Raw genomic sequence first — 19,038 nt, forward strand, 5'->3', positions numbered from 1 at the left:
CTCACCCTGACTTGCATATCATGCAGCCTCTTTAATTTATGAGCACTGCAGAAGAGGAGGATAGCTTCTGGACTGTCTCCTTTTTATGAGCCCTCTGACGTCTCAATTTGAGCCCTGCAATGAATATCAAATATCTACTTGTCAAGGTACATATAGTCTTAAGTCATAGCAAAGTTGGCCTTTGAATGTGTCATGCTGCTATTTTTCCACCAGAATTTAGCTTTTCCTTGTGTCAACAAAAATAAATTTAATGAAAGTTACGTCTGACTAATTCTGAACTGAAGCAAAAGCTGGTTATGCTTTCAAGTCTGCAAAACAATGTCAGTACAGCTGCCATTTAGAGAGAGGTTACTGCAATCAATCAGCTATTGCATGGGCCTGAGTCCCACAGAGGCCGAGGACTTATGCTACAGTAACCTCTTCAAGCTAGGTCTAATGTGCTCTAAGAAGCTTCTAACACACCCAAAATAGCTCAGCTACTTTTAGAAGCATAAAAATCAGCAAAATAGCTTTTGTTGCAGTGTTAGAAACGAAAAAGTTTAACAAAAGCAAAATACGAAACCAAAAAACTAAGCTAAATGCTAGATGTTCTTACTCCTAGTAAAACACCTTACAAAAGCAATTAGTTTCTTTGTTCACTCCTTTTTCTAATTAATTGCTTAAACAAAATGTTTAGCTTCTGTCTAATTAGCTATCCTTAAGTTTGAAGTCCCCTAAGTCCTATGAAGTGTCTTTTCTCTTAATCAAAGAAAAATACTTCTAAACTTCATTCCTTTAAAAGAAACAAAAAATAGTTTTGTCACTCCATCAACAAAAAGCACACTCCTACAGACATTGTATTTCTCAGGCATGGTCAGGTCCATGGTCAGATTTCAGTTCCATGCCTGCCAAATTATTAAGATACAAAAATTCATTTTCCATAATGCAATCTTTGCCATTTTTGGCAAATAGTCATGATTAAAAGTGCATCCATCTGGCTCTTACCAAGATAAATTATTATATTAATCTGTTACTCTGCCTATATTTGAAACTGTGTACTTTTTTTCTTTTGTGTAAGTCATCCTCTATTTAACAAAATGGACAAGAGACATAGAAGTGGTTTGGTGAGCAGTGACAGAAATCATCCTGTGACAAAGCTGTCTATGAGAGGGCTCAGTGCATGTAGAGATAAGATCAAGCCCCACAGTGAGGATGTGTGCTGAGACTGGGGGATGACTTGGGCACAGCTTGAGCAAATACTTCATTAGCCATGGATAGTAAACGAAGACACTGGACAAAACTGAGTGCAGTGTTTAGAAGGAAAAAAGAGAAAGAGCTGAACTGTCAATACTTTGAGGTGTTTGTAGAGAGCAAAAGAGGATGCAAAGCTGCAGTGGGGACCTAACGCCAGCTAACTCCCCTGATAACCAGCAGCTCAGGTACCTTCCTTCTCCAAGCTCACAAGGGATCAAATTTGACTCTCTAAAGATTAATATAATGGGCCAGCTGACTAATGATTTGTTTTTACTGACTTTCTGAGGTCCTAATGTACTTTAAAAAACCAGCAACAACTTGAAGGGATAAGATCACTACGTAATTCTACAGTGGAACTTTTATTAACTTCAGAGTTGTGGTACAGAAAAATAATTGTTCAGAGTTTTTATCTCTAGCTACAGTAATTAAAGTAAGATTTATAATTTAAATACTTATATAAGTATATATAAGCATGCATATATATATGTATAATATAATAAATAATAAAATCATTCCTAGATCCTACTTGAATGTGTTTGCCATAGACCATCAGAGTCTGTCAGACAGCAGGCAAGACTTCTTTAAGAATTTCAGGTATAAAAAAAGCAATCATAAGGGAAGTTGAGGGAAATAATTTTGATTTTCTTACCTTGCTGTCTTACCTACAACATAAATTTTCTCAACGGATGCGAATGGGATTTTCTAAAATGGGGACTTTTTAAAACTCTTGAGGACACATTTTAGAGCTCATGGTTCAGTTGCAAAGTAGACATCAGCCTTTGTGAGACTCTAAGGGGTGATATTTATCTCACTGACACTTAACATGGGACATGGCACATGACAGGAACTTAGAGTACTTAATAAGAAAGGTAATGAAATGAAACTCACATCACCCTCTGAAATGCTGTAGAGTATCATTAATGCTCCTTAATTAGTCCTCTATCTTATGTCGATGCCTAAGCCATTAGAGTAAAATCTGAGTGTCTTATATGCCCTATAAATAAAAGAAAATATAACTTCATCTAGTGGGTAAAAAAAAAAAAAAAAGGGAAAACAGAGGTCAAGAATCTTTTGAAAGCCCTGATTCTTGTAAGTACACTTACATTGGTAAAGACAGGGTAAATGTGAATTATTTATGGGCTGATGGTGCAGGATGGCATGTCATTTCACACACCATCAGCCTCAGAAAAATACCCCTAATTAAAAGAAAAAAAATAAAAGCAAACCTTGCCATTAATAAAAACCAAACAACAGATATTTTGAGAAGTCTCTGCTGAAATCTGCAAAAGACCACTCAAATTAAAAGCTGGAAGTCTGCGTCCTTCATGTGCCCTGTTATGGAGTATAAGGCAATACACGAGTTGGGGAAGGTATAGACATGGAAAACTGATGGACAGGAATGTGGAACAGGGATGTGGGGACAGCATATTCATAATGGTCTGCCCAAATCTAATCAGGGATGTCTTCAGATGCCAGAGTGGTGTGTTCCTCTTGGGGTAATACACAGCACCTAATGTTAGTTTGCAGATGGAAACCTGAAATTGTCTTCTAAAGGGACAAACTCCTCTTTTTCCAAGGAGAAGTGAGAGGGCCTAGCCCAGCTACCCTAGGCTTTGGGAATGCCTGCTACTCAATCTAATTATGTCTGAAATAACTGTGCCTCTCTTTGAAGCCAATTTTAAATGACTTTAGTAAACTACTTCAAATCCAAAAATTTAAAATAAAATCACAATGTGTCATCTAGTTCATATTAAAAAGAATGGAGTAGCAGAGGACCCATAACCTCATCTTTTTTAGCTTGCCTATTGAACTGTTTTATTTTTTGCTTGGCTGACAGCACAGACTTTTACCTTTTTTAACCTTTTGTACACCAAGATTTTTAACCTTTGGAAAATCAGATCTCTAAACTGGGTGTCTTCTGTCCTCTTTTGGATAGAATTTGGAGGCAATTTTAAAAAACTATTTGAGTCTTGGTAAACTTTTCTAAAATGCATTAACTCAGAAAATACCCTTCTTATAGGCAGCAGTGTTTGTGCAGTCTCGACTTTCATGACGCACCAGAAAACATTTTATTGGGTCGTATCCTGGAACCACCTTTGCAAAGCTGCAGTTCACTTGTCCTCTGCAGAGAATTTCGATTAAGCATCTTCCAGCAGAGAGTAGGCACCATCCCAGGTTTTCCCCAAGGGTGCATTTCTGGACAGCCACCGAATGTAGAAGTAAATATGGAGCAGGGAGTTTCCTCTCTTCCATGATCATCAGTTGCTGATGTAATAATACATAAAATAATCCAGTATTATCTTTTCTGAGAATAAATGGCTTTATGCGGTTTGCATCCATGTGATTTAATGCTCTTTCTCCTGAAAACAGTGGCCTTGCCTGTGTCTTTCATCTTTGGAACTAGTTATGCCCTAAACCATTGATGGTGGCTCTCTGACAAAATATTACTTAGTGTGAGTGAAACTTAGGCAACTGAGCATGCAAACCATTAAAAATAGTAAAACGATTCTGTGATGCATTTGAGAGAAAGCCACCACCTTCTTACAAACATCCTGAGTCTCCTTTCAGACTGAATTAACCTATGATCTGGGCTGAATACATTCCAGTACTGCCATTCCTCTATTGCTATTGTTTCTGGCCAGTAGTTTAAGGCCATGAGATCACAATCTGCCAGAAAAAAATTCCTTGCTAGAATTGGACACTTATTTTACTTAAAATATTCCCAATTTAAACAGTCTAATAGGTTGTCAATATCCAATCCATTAGCACATTGAAAAATTCATGAATGTTAGCTATTTGGATAACAAAATAATTCTTAGTGTTGACTTCCAAATCCTTTCTATTTCATTGTAAGAGCTGTTCTGTTACAAAAAAGAAACCATTTTCTCAGTGTCTCGGAAATTTTACTTTGCAATTTCTGAGTAGTGGAGGAAAAAAAAAATAGAGAACTCATTTCTGGGAGGCAGTTAGTAACCACAGGACATTTCTCCTGAAGGAATCATGAAGAATTGATAATAGCTACTTTGACATACATGTCACCAAATGAACCCTTCTAAGAAACACTAGTCTTGGCCTAGACCAGTTCTGGAAAAACAAACAAACAAACAAACAAAAAAAAGCAAACAAAAAGCCCAAACAAAACAAAAACCCAAAAAAAACCTAGCAAAATAAAAATATGTTGCAGGACAAAACCCAGAAAGAAAAAGACATTAAGGAATAATGGAAGTAAAAATGAATATGTGGGAGCCAGAATATGCACAGTGCCTGTGTGGGTGGACAAGCAAGTGGGGATATGCCAACAAGAAAAAGGCTGACATTTCCTATTCTGTAAACTTAAGATATAAACAAACTTTCTGAGGTCTGTTGAGGCTTAGCTTTTCTGACCTTGCTCCTACCAAGTGGTGGGGCTAAAAGGGTAATATTTATGGTTTTGTGTTCCTGTAAAGAGAAAAGAGAAACGTGCTCTTACTGCAGCTCAGTTAATACTCAGTGGAAGTTTCCACTCTTTTTACCATTATGATCAATGGAAGAAAAAAATGCTAGCAGGATCCTGCTGGCTATTGCTAGATCTCATTTTAGGAGTAGTATTCCATGATCAGGAATCTGATCAACTTTTTTGTTGTACTCCGTAATCAGGAATCTGATCAACTCCATGAAGATTTCTTCTACTCTTCTACTTTCTATTCAAGCAATAATCCCTCAATATTCCCTTCCTCAAGTTCTATGCATTGTCCCATCCCTCCTCTCCGTTTGCCTAAGTTCCAGAATGAAGTCAACCCTCCCTTTTCCAGCTTTTCTTTCTGAGCCTGGTTCATCTCCAAAGTACCATTAGATTAATTTCTGCTGAGATCATCTGTCAACCCCTGCCCTATCACAAGATTTCAGTGAATTCTGGGACCATCTCCAGCTGCTTATCTAGGAAATAAAATAATAAAGGGCTGCTTCAAGCCTATGGGTGACCTAATTTCTTTAGACCTATTCCTGCTCCCCATCCAGGATAAAGAGCTGAAGTTCCACAGAGCATCTTCTTAGCCCACCACCAGGAAACCCGAAGTAGACAGAAGAACACACAAGGAGCTATCCCTGTTTACTGCCTCCATCCCCACCAGCCTCACTGTGCTGGTCTAAACAATGTTGAATCCCTTAAATCATAATTACAATCCAGCCTGTTCCATGCTCCACAGTGACAAGACAGGGATGAAGTAAGGAATTGTGACTGCAAGGTAGGGAAATAACTGTCAATAATATCAACAAAGTATCCAACCAATGTGTTATTCATGGTATTTTTACAGCAATTGTTATAACTGAGACTAACACTAACAATAATAGCACTTGTGTTTGAAAAGACATATGAAACTTGTTCAGCTAAAGTTTTAGTTACAAACTTTTAAGTCATCTAGTTGGAAAGAGATTTGAACATTTTAAAGCAACACTGGGATCATTCATATGTTAGTTCAGTAACCTGCAATGTCTCATAGAAACAGTCCACCACTCAAAATTGTGGTTCAAAATATGGCAAACCCTACTGTTTTCTAGAGAACCTTTCTTTCAGCTCCTGGACAGGAAAATCAACAGGTAGAAAGGTGAACAACAGCACATCATTCTCAGCTGAAAGCACACATGAAAAGTCTACCAAGGGCTGAGAGCAGAATGGTCCAAGAGTGACCATGGAGATCACATCGCACTGTGCCTCAGGGATCCCACTGCCTCCAGCCTCACTCCCACACCTCAAGAGAACCCAGAGGTTCCACAGCTGCTCAGGGCTTTGTGCAGGGTCAGAAGCTGTTTGGCTGAAATATCTGTATCAGCTGTCTGAACACCCACTCCTCCTCCACCGCGGGACCAGAGATTGGATCAGATGGAAGTAATTTTTCTGCCAGATGTGACCCATGGGCCATGTTTTGATCTGTGCTGATTTAGTTTTACAGGGTTTACAGCCTAGTTCACTCCTTAGTAAAGACTAATGAAGATTTGGCTAGTAAGGTAAGTCTCTGTGCTCCTAGTTTTTTATAACACACCTAACATCAGGAGTGTTTGGAAAGGAGGAATCTCTCACCACTATTTTTGTTATAATCCATAGTGGAAATTTTCTAAGTTTCAGACTTACAGACTCTCCACATTCTGTAACTAATTCTAGTAGCTTTAGGGAGTTCCCCAGCTGGGACAAATCCAGGCTCATCTCTGTCTGGAGCATATCCAGGCTCACTTCTACTGGGGGGCCTTGAAGTTTTCCAGCATCCCTAGCCATGATGCAGACCCATTTGGGACTCCTGCCTTCAGGCTGGCCATTCTGCAGCTTACAGAGTTCCCAGGACTTGGGTAGGCCTGCCAGAATCACAGTTTCTGTTGGAATCTTGCCTTGGATTTGGCAAAATTTTATCAAACCCAAGCTGTTTAGAGTGAAATATTTCACATTCAACCAACTGGAATTTTTTAGCAAACTTATTTCAGCAGGAAATTTCGGACCAATTCTTTCTATTAAAAAAACATCAGGTCCTTAGGGAATGCTGTATAGTGCCATCTGAGATACTGAATTGTTAACTCCTGTGAAGAATCTACTGAAACAATATAAGCATCCATTTGGTATCTGGATTTGTTTAATGATCATTATATGTGCTGTTACAGTCTCCAGAAACAATTAATGTTCAGATTCAGTGGACTGTTGCTTCCTCAGATTTTGCAAAATGATGTTCTCTTGTCCTGGTGGCCGGCAGCCGCATTTGGAACCAAGGAAGCCTCCATTTCAAAGGAATCTACCTATGTGGGTGATAACATAGAGGACTGTGCTGCCATCCAGAAGGACCTCAAAAGGTTGGAGAGAGGGGCAGAGAGGAACATCTTGAAATGTAACAAAGGCAAATGCAGGGCCCTGGACCTGGGGAGGAATAACCCAGGCACGAGCAAAGGCTGGGGCTGGCCTGCTGGGATTCATCTCTGCAGAGAAGGACCTGGGGGGCTGGTGGACAGCAAACTGTCTGTGAGCTGCAGTGCCCTGGTGGCCAAGAAGTCCAGTGGTGTCCTCGGGTGCACTGGAAATGAGCATTTCCAACATGCTGTGGGAGATGATCCTGCTCCTCTACTCAGCCCTGGTGAGGAACATTTGGATGCTGTGTCCAGTTCTGGGTTCCTCAGGATGAGAGAGAAGTGGAGGACCTGGGAGAGAGTCCAATGGGTGGTGACAAAGACGATTAAGGAACCAGAGCATCTCTCTTATGCAGAAAGGTTCAGGGTGTGGGCTCTGTTTAGCCTTGAGAGGAAACAGCTGAGAGGGGACCTTATCAGTGTACAAAAGTATCTGGAAGCAGGGTGTTTAAGAGGATGGAGACAAATGGTGGCACCAAGCAATAGACAAGAGACAAGGGGCAGAAACAGGCAACCGGCAACAGGATGAGGAAATGGCCTCAAGCTGTTCCAGGGGAGGTTCAGGTTTCACAACAGGAAGAATTTTTTCACTGAAAGGGTGTTTGAGCTCTGGAATGGGATATCCAGGGAGGTGGTAGAGTCACCATCCTTGGAGATGTTCAACACATGACTGGATGTGGTACTTAATGCTATGGTTTAGTTGGTGTGGTGGTATTAAATCAAAAGTTCATCTTGATGATCATGGAGGCCTTTTCTAACCCTAATGATCTGTGACTCTATGATTCAATGGAAGTGATGCACCTGAACATGAGTTATAACTTCTTTACTGTGAGGCTGACTGAAACTGGCTGCCCAGAGAGGCAGAAGAGTCTCTCTACCTGGAGATATTAAAAACACATCTGGAGACAATGAGTAACATGCATTAAGTGATACTCTTGGAGCAGGGAGGTTGGACTAGATTGCCTCCAGTGTTCCCTTCCTACCTGACCCATTCTGTGATTCTGAGATGGGATGGTGAAAAACATGCATAGTAAATGGAATGGGGATGATAGATCAAAAATGGATCAGAAGAGTTATAGGCAAGATAATAACTCATCAGACACTCCCTAGTGCTGTGCTCCTAGGGACTTGGAAAGCTCTTCTGCCTGATGAGCTACTCCAGAAGCAGTTTTACACACTTCTCATCCCACATTCATAAAATGGACTGCAAACATGTCCTCAATATCTACAATCTCCTGATGACTGAAAACAACTAGCAGCATTCAGGTAACAGAATAATAAGAAGAAAGAAGCTGTTGAAAGCACACTATCCCCAGTTACATGCATCTTTATTCACTATTTTATCAGTATGAGGACTGAGTTTGCAGTATAAATCATGGGGAAAATATGGTCTGTACCTAAACCTTACATGTAGAATTCTTGTTAACATGATAGACATTTCAAAAATATGAAAACATAGTAATAATCTACAGCCTATGTTCTGACTGCATTAGAATCAAGCACTATTGTATAGTAAAATAATATTTTAAATAGTAGTCTTCTTTTATAGATGATGCAGTATCTCTTGATATTTACAACATTTATAAAAGACATTATACATTAACCATACAATTTGCCTTATCTTTCACCATTCCATTTGTTTTATTGCTTCTATAATTTTCTGGGCAGTTTAGATGAGTGAAGAGCATGACATACTGTTGGCCCCATATCTCTTCCTTCCATAGCTCCAGACAGATTTGTCTCTAGAATGATTGGTCTCAGTATTCCTAGGCATTACAGGAGAATTTACTTTTTTATAGCGATTTATCAATGTGCTTTTGTAGCAATCCTCAGGAAAAACATCAAAGGAAAACAAAATAGATAAGGAAACTAAGATTATTGCTTTGTAAAATCAGTTACCTGAATTTGAACTGAGATCTAATAAATGTCATTTATGTTTAGAGTTAGGTTAGAAGGCTAGAAAAGTACTCAAAATGAAATTTACTACCTGAAGAGTGAGAAGGAATCTAGCAATCCCACATTCTGTTACAGGAAAGATGAAATGTATGAAACAATTGGGAAGGAAAATGTGTTCTGAGATTCCTGGGCTGGTTGGCAGAGGTTTCTGTGTGAAGTGGGCCGCTGCTGGAGGTGTTGCTATCCTGGCTTTCCCAAGAAAAACAATCAGCAGGACCCCAGTCTTTTGCAGTTTGTTGTCCTACATTATTTCTCTCTGCCTAAAGTCAGCAAAGATAGGAAACAAACCCAGCAATGTTTAAATGAATAATGGCAAATAAAACATGCCAGATGACAGCAAGCACAAGCACTAATATTTAAAATAGTGTGGTTATTTCCTCAGTAGAGACAGGACTAGAGTTATACTGCAGTGAACATACCCAGAAAAGTGCTGTATGTTCTTTGTGCCATGCACTGTGATTTCCAGAGAGAATTCTTGTCATTTTAGCTTTTTAAGCTGGTGACTTCAGCAGAGAGAAGGAATGATGGCATAGATTGTAACATCCTTTTTCTTTTCTAAACCAAATTATTCTTTACAAGGCCCTGTAAAATGAATTATTCCAGTCACAGGAGTCCATTCCTGACTTGAATTTTTTAGCTGTATAGGCAGAATCTGTGAATACAACTGTTTTGAATTTATCTTGGTGGTCAATGCCAAAACTCTTTCTTTCATGATAAAAATTACCTGGAGAAACATGATGGCAGAATTTGAATTTCTAAAGGCAAAGCAGTCTGTTCTGGGTGTTTTTGCACCTTTGCATGGCAATCATCAAAAAGCAAATATTTAGGATAAATATTTTAAAAAATTATATGTATACTTTATTGATAAGTTTTCTTGCAGATACATGTATATGTAGCTGTTGTCACTGTTCTATGCACATTGAGAATATTCTAGCAGAATAAAAGAGTTTTGCAGTGGATATACAAAAAATATATTACAGATAGCACACTTCAAAAATATGGCATAATTCAGTGTCTCTCCAGAAGTAGTTTGTTCAGAAAGTTTGAAGCCATAAAACCTTATAAAAGTAAAGACTATTGCCACAAATTATCCCAGTGTCTCCTGTTAAGTCTGACATGGTTTCAGGCAGCTGATTCTGATAATACCTAAACAGATTTTCTAAGAATTTTACTGCATTTTTCTAGGTTTGCTTTGTAGCTGATGTTTTTCCTTCAGTGATGAGGTGGTGCCATGCAAAAGTTCTGGTCATTGAAATGACAGAAGACCTTCAGATTATTTCAAAACGACATTTCATCCTTATCCAGCATTTTTGTTCAATATTCACAAATATCTCTCCTTTGACCAGAAGTATCCTGCAAGTTCATCCTCTAGACAGCCATACCAGGTGTAAAAGAAAACCCTAAAGAGCTTTAAACGAGACTTCTGCCTTTATGGAGGATACCTAGATCATGAAACTATATATCCTTTATCAAAACTATTCTCTGTTCCCATAGGGAAGGGCTTATCTTCTCTGGGCATGGGAGAATGGTGGAGAGTTGAACATTTGTTGAACCATGCTGAAAGCCTGGCTAGCCCTTGGTCTTTCAAAGAATTGTCAAGATCTTTGCCCAGAATGGAAAAACAAAACCCAGAAAACTCAAAACAAAAATAAACACCCTCCCCCACAAAATACCCCAACCCAAACCAAAACCAAAACCAACCAGCAACAAAAATAACAACAAAAAAGACAACAAACCCCTCCAAAAAATCAAACAAAAACCAACAACAACAACAACAAAATTTAAAAACCGCACACAAGACAAAACAAAACAAACAACAAAAACCAAAACAAAACAAGGCAAAAAAATCCAAACAAAAAAACCCCAAAAGAAACCAAAACCACACCAAAACCCCAACAACAGTTGCCTGGAAGACAGCTTAATGGATCCTCCATGAGGTGAAATAATGCATCCACAAGGCCAATATTCCAACAGGGTACACAGCAGTGCTCACAGTTTGATGTGCTCTTAGGCCACTTCAGAAATTACTGTGGATCAGGAATTCAGTCAGACATTTCCCTGGCCATCCTGTGGTATATCAGGTCTAGACATTGACACAGAGGCCAGGTCTGCAGAATAAATTCTGGCTTACCATAGTTAGGTAGGTGTGACTGTCAGAATTATGGCAGTACAAACTGCTAGCATAGACATGATTTTCTAGCAAAGCTTTTCATGTGCCTAAACAGTGTCTTTAATTTAGAAAAAGGGAACAAACTCAGCCAGCAAAATCATAGTTTTGCCAGTCTAAAATATATGGCTTCACATTCTTTCTGAGGATATATATCAGGTGGGATGGTAGGAAGCTTTCCAAAAGCAGACCTTTACTTCATTTGTAAACATTTTTATTAGAAAATGAATATGTCTCAAAGATTTGGTTTGTGTCGTTTCTCCAAAGTCAGGAAAATTCATTAGATCAACATTTGTTTGAAATTTGACTTTCCACCTCCTTCTACCTCATATATTTTCTGTGAAATGTGGATTAGAGTATTCTCCTTCTTGACAGGAGTGTTGTATATATGTTTATTGAAAAAAAAGGAGTTTCTCAGGTACCTTTAGCTCACAGAGCTTTTTTTGGAAATAGAAACACTCTTTTTTTTTTTTTTTTGTTCAAGTTCTATGGGAAAATACACTTTTTAACAAGTATTTTTCAACTCAGAGGCTTCCAAATTTCCAGCCATTTTAAGACAAGAGAAGGATGATGGGTTCAGGAATCTGACATGTCAAGATGATGTATAATTTTTTACTTATTATAAACAATGTAGAAAAGAAAAATCTGTTCCAAACTTGGATAAAGATTCAAAGAACTCAATGTTACCTTCATTTAGCTACCATCCCAGGGAAAATCTGAAACTCCATTACTTTCTGACTACAGCCTGACTAAATATTAACAGAAGAAAGTACACCTAGAAGAGTTAGAAAAGTTTCTATAATTTATCAGTAAAACATATCAAAATCAGGAAAACAGATATTTGAAAAGCACAGCACATTAAAAAAGGATGTGCTTGCACCCTAAAATAAGAGAAAAGAAATAGCAAATCAAGGCTTGGTCTTGCCTCTGCCAAACACCAGAATTTCTGAAATCCAGACCAGGCCCTGGGCTTTAGGTGGCTTTAGGTGGTTACACAAGAAGCAGCATCATTATGCTCCTGCCATGCAAAAGGTTGTGCAACTGAGAGATTAGAGATGCAGTTGACCACTTAAGTACTTTTCTGAGTCCTGTTTTATTGCTGTTTTAATCTGAAAACACTGAACAGATTAGGTCTTGATAGAGAAACACCCCACCACTAAGCAAGGAATACCTTGGCTGCTGCAGGGCAGGCACCAGTCACTGCTGCTCATCCCCAGCCAGCTGCAGTAGTTATGGCCCATCCCTGAGCCAAGGCATTGCTGCAGTGAGTGCTCCTACCCTGACCCTTTTATGGGGCAAAATACGCTTGCTTATTCCTGGTTTAAGCTGTATAAACAGGCCATACTCCAACTCAACTAAAAAGCACATGCAGTAAGATGTAGGGTGACTGAGCTAATCAACATTACTTAGTAAGACACTGAATTTGCTCATGGACTCATGCTTTATTTCTGTTATATTGGTTTCTGCATTCACAAAATTTCCACCAGGCATTCTGTAGATTGGTGGGTAGGAACACTTGTGTTTACTGTGGTTTAAGAGTTAGACGCCAGAATACAAAGAAAGAGCCTAAGTCCAGCTAAGGCAATTCTGTTCCCTTAAGAAGCTGTTTTTCATGCACATCTAGAAAGGATAAGACACCAGGGCATGGGCTGAATTATTTAGAAACATTGACATAATATTCAGCATATAAAATTCTCAAGTCAGATTTTCTATTTCAGACATTTTATTTCCTGACCATTATCAGAATTAATTTTTCTCTTTAGGTACTTATTCACATTTTTGGTCTCTTATAATGTTAAAGTACACAAAAAGGTATTTCCATTTGCATCAATTTAATTTACAGATGTTGCCATATAGTAGCACTAAGTGTACCTCTTTTGTGTAATATCAAAATCATAGGGTTTCACACTCAGAGAATCAAACATTCCTTGTGAACATAACTTCCTAGTCCTTTCATGAAAATGAAATAGTGAAAATGGTGATTGAGGATAACAGATTCAAGACCACGTTACAAACTGTCACGTTCTATTTCCTGAACTATGTTTCATTGGATGACCTTCAGGACTATTAGCAAAGTGATTTCAAAAGTTTTCAGATTGCTTTAGTGGATATGCCATTCAACTGATGTTAACATTTTAATATATTGAATTTATTGTGATGTAAACACCCTAGAGTTTTTCTCTCATGAAAAAAACTAAAGAACAGATAATCAAATTATGTTGGCCTGCTGCCACTTTCAGTACCATGACCATGTTATGTCAAGGCATTTGGATGATGGTAGATCTTTTTATGGAAGGTAGCTTTCTGTTTATAGTTACAGTAAAAAATGTGCATTGAGGGAGGAAGGAACAAAGTTCTGTAGCAGAATTTTAGCAGAAGCAATAGACCACTGACATTAGTGTGCCTTTGGATATGCTGTGGATTATCCTTGGCTAAGGGCCAAACACCCATCCAGCCTCTCCCTCACTCCCCTTCCTTAGCAGAACAGGAACAAAAGTAGAATGAAAAAGCTTATGGCTTGAAATAGTCAGGGAAACCCCTTACCCATTATTTTGGTGGACAAAACAAAGTCTTCTATGAGAAATTTATTTTATTTATTGCTAATTACAGGTGAATCAGGTAGTAAATAACAAAACCCTCAAAATTTAGAAAATCACCTTTCTCCCCCCTTTTTCTAGGCTCATCTCTACTTCACTAGTATTTTAATTCCCTTTAATTTTTTTCTATTTTTTTATCCTTTCCTTCTGCTTTATTTTTGAATGATATATTTTTCTTTCTTCTTGCCCTAGAGTTATTATATTTTTAAATAGACAGCAGTGCAACCTTACTTCAGCAATCGTTTTAGACAAAATTATTTTATACCCTTCATATTTTCCCTCGGGCATCAAAAATACCAAAACAGAGAAAAGAGAAAAGTGTTTGTTCTGTGGAACTTTTTCTTGTTATTTCTAGAGCTGCTCTAAAAATAGAAATAATTTTAAGTGGAAAAGTATTTCTGAACAGTATTCTGCTTTTTAAAGATTCAAACCCTTTTCCAAAACACCATAAAAGTGATAAAAATAGCAAATAAATTCAATGCAAAATGTAACAGATTAGTGCTGTTAAAATTCAGTGAAACCTCTCTGACATGCAGAAGTAATCTCTGTGAAACACCGCTGTGAAATACTGCTTCCAAAGCTATTCTGAATGCATTTGATATCTACTGCAGAATTTAATTTGTATCCCCAAAACATTGCTAACTTCAGCAGGATTGTTCTTATTCCACAGCAATTTCAGTTTCAGTAAAGAATAGATATTTTTTAGTTTGATGAACTTATCTATGTGAGCTTGCATCACTTGATAATTGATGATATTTAAAAGGAGCTTTGTAACACTATGGACAATTGTCCATATAAATGGGTTAATTTACTTCTGGAGTATCCTATCAATGGTATATTACAGTGAAAGTTTTATCATCTATAACTTTGCGTTCAAATTTATGCCAGCTACTTCATTTTTTCCACTGCTACCCTACATCTAGAATTATTTTCTTATATTTAATGTCAAATCCTGCTTTGTTAACCAGTTTTGGGAAATATTTTGAGGTTTTTCTATCACTGCAGTGACACCTGGTGTTGAAAGTAAAGTTGTTAATAGCTCAGAGGTATAGGAGAATCCATTTCATAGCATGCATTGTCTTAAACCCACCAAAAAGTCTCTGACTTTTCAACACCTTCTGACTTGAAGGAGAAGGAAAGGGAGAGGGGCTAGGAGAAGAAAAAGGAGGGAGGGAGGGAGGGAGGGAGGGAGGGAGGGAGGAAGGAAGGAAGGAAGGAAGGAAGGAAGGAAGGAAGGAAGGAAGGAAGGAAGGAAGGAAGGAAGGAAGGAAGGAAGGAAGGAAGGAAGGAAGGAAGGAAGGAAGGAAGGAAGGAAGGAAGGAAGGAAGGAAGGAAGGAAGGAAGGAAGGAAGGAAGGAAGGAAGGAAGGAAGGAAGGAAGGAAGGAAGGAAGGAAGGAAGGAAGGAAGGAAGGAAGGAAGGAAGGAAGGAAGGAAGGAAGGAAGGAAGGAAGGAAGGAAGGAAGGAAGGAAGGAAGGAAGGAAGGAAGGAAGGAAGGAAGGAAGGAAGGAAGGAAGGAAGGAAGGAAGGAAGGAAGGAAGGAAGGAAGGAAGGAAGGAAGGAAGGAAGGAAGGAAGGAAGGAAGGAAGATAATATTTTCACAAGTATTAAAAGATATTTATCAGTTGCTGCATGGATAAGATTTCTCCCCAAGAAATGATAAAAAGAATTTTGTTTAACTTTGGCATCCCTTGGTCATGGTCTAATATAGAAAAATATTGTCAAATAACTCTACTACACTGAATACTGATTCAGACATTAGCACAGTTGCCAGGTTTAATTTTTCATCTCACAATAGCAATTTCTCAAATTCACTGGATTTAGAAAAGCCCGAGGTGTCTGTGACAATAAATCAAACAGAGAAGTGAAATATTCCTGTATGCATTTTTTTTCTCCTGAGGAGAAACACTGATTAAAAAAAAAAAAAAAAAAAAAAAGGGAAATTAAAGCATTCCTTTATATGCCTGTGTATGTTGTATATACATATGTTTCTGTTTCAACTGAAGAAATGTAACTCTGCAATTGAATATAGAGAAATGCTTCAATAAAGTCTAAGTGGAATACACAATCAATGGATTTAAATCCATATATACAGTTTTCTCTGTAACAGGATTCCTGTGTGCTAGCATACATAAAATATGAGCATCTCTAATAAACAGCAGCTGGAGTATATAGCAAGCTGGATCTTTGTGTGGAATATCTTTAAGGTGTTTTTGGCACAACTTCCAGGACTGTCTTGACCAACACTTTCCCAGATGTGTAGGATTATGGGATATATCTTCTGGAATCTCTCAGGAAAGCACTTTAATTCACAGCCACACCTGGGCTGGATATTGCAATCAGCTCCCATTTTCCACTTACAATTTTCCTTCCTCGTTCATTTTAATTTCTCTGTTTTCTCCCTTATCACTTAATATATTTTCCTCATTATTGGCATCTGGGCTGTGTATTCTAACACAAACACCGAAAGACCAAATCAAGATTAAAAAAAAAAGAGCAAAAATATTCCCATTTCAGATGGAAGAGCAGATGGAGCTCTTGGCACTTCAGAGGATTCAAATTGACCCTCTGCACCAAGCTCAGGGAAGACAGACTGTCACTGCTGACTGGAAAACACTAAAGAGACCTGTTTTCCCATTGAATATACAGTAGCATTTTCTAATTCTTTAGCTCTAAGCTGTGCATGGCCATGAAAGAGCAGCTGAGGGTTTTTTTGTTTTTTTTGTTAGATTAAACTCTTTCATATCTCAGGGATGCTCTTCTCTTACTCTTATGTTGAAATTATTTGCCTGAAATTTGAGATAAAAAATTGATTCTACATATTTTTATCAAGTGCCTGAGAGAGGTGTGTTGACTACACCCTGCTCTTCCCCATCCGAGGATTAAAATACTCTGAACAGAAAGGGCTAAAAACTCAGGTGGTGCAAAAGAATTCAGATCTGCACAGAGCAGTTCACGATCTGCCTGAATTCTCAAAGCTGGCCTATGAACATTCAGGGAATAATTATATTTTCCAGGTACTATGATGGTTACTTATTGTCAGTATTAACACACTGAGCCTTTAATGAACTTTTTTGAATACTTTATGCATTGTTTATAGCGATGTTTCATTAGACTGATGCAAAATACTCAGTATAAAATGTAATCATTTATTTCTAATTTATATAAGTGCAATTTGATTTTTTTTTTCCCTGAAGAGAAGCATAGAGTTATACTTTAGTTATTTTTTTTCTGAAGAAATAGGGCAGACACAACAGTATAAATCTTAATATAATATATATCCATTTGCAAGGCATCAAAGTCTCAGCTAAATTTAGAAGCTGAAAAACAGACACAAATCAGATCCTTGCAAAATGCTCAGGTAACTCAGATTCTGACAGAGCCTGAGACTTCTTGTAGATACCTCCTACTTTGGTCTCTTTACCTTATTCCTTATTCTGATCAAATTGTGTCCATTATATCAAATATGCCTGTACCTGCAGGAAGCTTACAGGAAAGATGGGGCAAGGCTATTTACAAGGGCATCTAGTGACAAGACAAGCGGGGATGGCTTCAAACTGAAAGAGAATAGGTTTAGATATTAAAAAGTTCTTTACTGTGAGGATGTGAGACACTGGAACAGGTTGCCCAGGGATGCCCCATCCCTCGAGGAGTTCAAGGCCATGTTGGATGGGGCTCTGAGCAACCTGGTCTAGTGGAAGATGTCCCAGACCATGGCAAGGGAGTTGGAACTAGATATCTCCATGGTTCCCTTCCAACCCAAGCCGTTCTATGGTTCTATGATTATTTTTGTGCAGTCGCATTCAGGAAAAAATCTGTCCAAGAAGTAAACAGGTGATTTGAAATTATTGTTTATGTGAACAGAATGGTATCTTTGGTGCTTGACCAGCCTGCCTTTGTTTCCCTAAACCAGAGGAATGAGCAGGGGAGTAAGCATTTCTACAGGTTCAGAAAAAGTAACATGTTTTCAATATTTTAGAAAGGATATTCCATAATTTGAGCTAGATCCTGAACTGGGTGCAAGTTGCTGTGTTCAAGATATATACTTTTCTGAGGAATTTTTATGAACATTTCTAAGGAGCAGGTAGACTCTGAAAGATATGATAAGGCTCCTCTCCTCTATCCATGGAAGAGAGCTCTACCCAGGAGATGCCAAGAATTCTCTTTCCAGACACAGATCCCAGAACTTTTCATTTTGTCCACTTTCTTTGTTTTCTGCAATGAAAGTCTAAATAATCACTGAGTTAATTTTAAACAGAACTCTGACAAAAAGCTACAACCTCCACCCTCTTTGCCATTTTCATTATGCCATTTTTCATAATGCCATTGTGGATGTATTGCAAAGGGGACTTAGATGTGATGGCAGATCTTCATCTGGCAGGAGCTGCAGAGCCACATCACACAGAGCCTCCACCACGAAAGATGCAGATATGGCCTAAAATGTGCTGAGATCTCTCATGATTTATTTAAATCCAAAATTAAAAGTCAGAGATGTGCAGAAATATTTCTCATCATATTTTTCTGAAACTAGGATAATAAAGAAAAATCCTTCGCTCCACAGTTTGAGCTGTCCCATTCTACCTCAATTTTTAAATTAATTCATTTTTTTTCATGTACCCTTATTTTCTCTATAAAACTGGCAAAAACAGATTAGCTTCAAAAAAACATTTCCCTTTTAAATAGTTATTTTTCACTTTTAAGGGAAAATAGAAGCATCTGAAATTATGAACATCATTCGCCACTCAAATACAGTTTTGTGCCAAGTTTTGGTAGAAAGAAAATTTTCAGCTGAGTGACAAACCAATAAATATGTAGGCTTAGAGTAGCTCTTCTGAGAAACTGAACTTCAAATAGTAACTTTATAATACTAACAAAAATGTGCTAATTTTTATGCTTATTTCTCTTACTTAGTTTGTTCCTGATGGTTAGGAAGCTGATTGTTCATTTTTCTGCTGCCATTCACACCAGCTGCTATAAAGCAGCTATAAAAATACTCCCAGTGCAGATCTTGACCGTAGATCACTGTACCTAGACCCAGCTGCAGATGGATGGAGCAGCTGGTCCAGAGAGGTGCTGTTCCTGACTCCCACACACACTTGGTCATGATGCATGAACAGCACAGTTGCTCCCCAGCCACAATTCCCATTCAGTCACAGATTTATGAAGTAATGAGCCGCCTACCAGAAAAAAACAAAACCAGCAGCTCTCCAGCACTCTTTAAACA

Source organism: Ammospiza nelsoni, chromosome 3, assembly GCF_027579445.1.
Source record: "Ammospiza nelsoni isolate bAmmNel1 chromosome 3, bAmmNel1.pri, whole genome shotgun sequence".
Lineage (NCBI taxonomy): Eukaryota > Metazoa > Chordata > Aves > Passeriformes > Passerellidae > Ammospiza > Ammospiza nelsoni.